This window comes from Pongo abelii, chromosome X (assembly GCF_028885655.2).
Source record: "Pongo abelii isolate AG06213 chromosome X, NHGRI_mPonAbe1-v2.0_pri, whole genome shotgun sequence".
Classification (NCBI taxonomy): domain Eukaryota; kingdom Metazoa; phylum Chordata; class Mammalia; order Primates; family Hominidae; genus Pongo; species Pongo abelii.
The window spans coordinates 121,919,908-121,923,139 of NC_072008.2; the positions used below are offsets into that span (position 1 = coordinate 121,919,908).

The 3,232-nt window shown below is 39.5% G+C and overlaps 1 pseudogene; it reads right to left on the reverse strand.

Moving 5' to 3' along the window:
- Nucleotides 1-1,125: 1,125 nt before the first annotated feature.
- LOC100454056 (apoptosis inhibitor 5-like) lies at nt 1,126-2,749 on the reverse strand (annotated as a pseudogene).
- Nucleotides 2,750-3,232: the final 483 nt, after the last annotated feature.

The following is a 3,232-nucleotide window of genomic DNA, read 5'->3' on the forward strand; positions in this document are numbered from 1 at the left end:
CCCTGTGACTTGCATGTATACATCCAGATGGCCTGAAGTAACTGAAGAATCACAAAAGAAGTGATATTTAAGTGGCCTGTTCCTGCCTTAACTGATGACATTCCACCACAAAAGAAGTGAAAATGACCGGTCCTTGCCTTAACTGATGACATTAGCTTGTGAAATTCCTTCTTCTGGCTCATCCTGGCTCAAAAAGCTCCCCTACTGAGCACCTTGTGACCCCCACTCCTGCCTGCCAGAGAACAACCCCCCCTTTGACTGTAATTTTCCTTTACCTACCCAAATCTTATAAAACGGCCCCACCCCTATCTCCCTTCACTGACTCTCTTTTCAGACTCAGCCCGCCTACACCCAGGTGAAATAAACAGCCCTATTGCTCACACAAAGCCTGTTTGGTGTTCTCTTCACATGGACATGAGTGAAAATACACACACACACACACACAGACACACACACGCTTATGTATGTATGTATATTATACATACACATTTCTATTCAAATAGTAAGATTCCATATTCAAAAGTTTGTATCACAATATATGGAAAAGAATTAAGTAAGCCATGCAAAGCAACTTACTTTCTCCTAAAAATGTAATGTCATTCCTAAATTTAAAGAAGCTATGTAAGTATTTTGCTTTTATACACTAGGTAGGAATGCTGCACCACTGCCCAGCAGCTTTATTAAACAATTGAAACAAAATGTTAAGATTGACCATTACTCTCCTCCATATATTGGGCAAAAAACTAAGAGGGAAGAGGAAAATCAGTAACCTTTCAAAACTGATGATCTTTGTCAGCAAAACTGGACTGAATTTCATTACATTTTAGAATGAACAGCTCTCAACAACAAATTATCAAGATGTTTAAAAGTAAAAGATTCACAATTTGAAGTCTGAATAATGATATTGCAAAAACAAGCCAAGATTGCAGACAAAGCATCCAAAAATATCACTGTGGTTTTACCTTGGACACAACCATGGTCTGTTACAAAAGTAGATCATACATACAAAGGTATAAAGAACATTAAAGTTTTTAGCTGAAGGCAGCAGTCTCTTTAAAGAGACATCCCCAGCAATTCAATGAGTAGTAGAATTTATGTATATTAAGCTCATGACAATGCTGAAGAATGCTGACGTCTTATTCAGTAGAGTCTTCCCCGACTACGATTTCCTCGATTTCGTCGTGTGCCCCAACCTTGGCCACCTCTACTTCCCCTGAAGGCTCCTCTCATAATTAAAGTTGCTCAAATTGCTGCTATATTTCCCACTGGGAGGGTTATAAACCTGCCTGGAATCTCTTTTTGGTTCTGCTGAAGATTTCTCGGGTGGTGAACCTGAAGTTGTATCTTCACTGGCTCTCTTTTGCCCAATCTCAACCTTTTGTACAGGTTTCCAGGATAGTGTTACTGTGCTCTTATAAGAAGGAGGAATGTGGAAGAGATCCTTGATTAAAGCATTGATATTTTTTGTTATTTTCAATGCAACGACTTTAATCTTGTTCTCTTCTGTTTTTAAGGCCTCACCCGTTTTACCCTGGAGAGCTAAGCGAAGTTGTCTGATATAAACTTGCAGGCCCCGTGCAAAGTACTGAAGCCTGATTTTGAAATCTTTGAGCTTTTCTGCATTCAGTTTGGCTGTTAAGAAATCTGGATGTTTTCAGTCCAACTGGTGAAAACTGTACAACAAACATTCCACATAACTGAACTGTAGCTTGGGTTCTTCATTACCAGCATTCTCTCCATTTTCTGCTTCTTCTGGAGGGAGCAGCATGTATTCCAATAACTTATCAAATAGTTTTCTTAAATTTCTTTCTAGTTTTTCCATGTCACCACAAAATGAACTCATCTCCGCCAACAATTTCAATACCTCCAACTGTATATCAAGATCTTCCACTGGGGTAGTCAAGGTACTGAGTTTAGGGAGAACCTGCTCACAGAAATATGTCACAAACCTTGTGGAATGGATAATTCTAGAGAAGAGGGGTACTGCCTGCCAAGTGCACTGTAAGAACCTGTACACACAGTCAGGATCCGCGGGATTGAAGGTCTGTTCCAGGTCGGCCTGTTCAGCCACCAACTCTACAAGTTGCTATCTTCCACTCACTGTTTGTAAGCTTTTTAACCCAGACAGTATCTTCATAATAGAACAAATTCTTCACCAGTTACATCTTCTAGGACCTTTTTGGATTCAGTTAGTTTAAGCTCTTTTCACTTCCTTTGTTAAGACTTCATCTGGTAAACTCTTAAGTTTTGTAGAAAGGAATTTAATTGCTCGTTCTCTAACAATGTCCTCTCCTTGAAGTATTTGGCTGAACAACCCACCTAAAGTCCCTTTTGCATCCATTTTAAATATACTTAACAGGGCATTGTTCACTAGGTTAAATTCTGCAGAGTCATCTGTCTGCAGAAGTTGCATTAGTATATCTGCCACTCGAGGAAGATTTTCTCCAGTGGCAAATTGAGGCAGTTCTTTAATTGCTTGAGGTCGAATAGATACATCTTCATCCTCACAGAGGTCTAACTGTGTATTGATAACAGAATCAGCCAATTCTGGAAGATGCTTAAAGAATTTCGGAATAAATTGAGCTGCTAATCGTTTTTCCTTAATACTACCTTTCACACCACCCAGTATCACTTCATAGGCATTTTTATGCTGGACCACTTCCTCCATGGCATCGGCCAGGATGCCATAATTGCGGTAAAGCTCCTCTACCATCGGCACAGTGAGCAACAAGCCCAGGGCCCGCTTCCGCTATCCTTGTCCTCACTGGCGCCACTGTCGCCTCGGATGGTTAGCTAGTATTTTCTTAAGAATTTTTGCATCCAAATTCATCAGGGATATTGGTCTGTAGTCTTCTTCTTCTTTTTTCTTCTTTCTTCTTTCTTCTCCTTTCTTCTTCCTTCTTCTTCCTCTTCCTCCTCCTCCTCCTCCTCCTCCTTCTTCTCCTTCTCCTTTTTCTTCTTTTCTTCTTCTTCCTCCTCCTCCTCCTCTTCCTTCTTCCTTCTTTCTTCTTTCTTCTTTTTCTTTTTTTTTTGTTATGTACCTTCTTGGTTTTGGTATTAAGGGGATACCGGATAGAATGATTTAGGGAGAATTCCCTCTTTCTCTATCTTTTGGAATAGTTTCAATAAGATTGGTATCAATTCATTTTTCAAAGTCTGATAAAATTCAACTGTGAATTTGTCTGGTCCTGAACTTTTTTTTGTTCATAATTTTTCAATTACCATTACAATC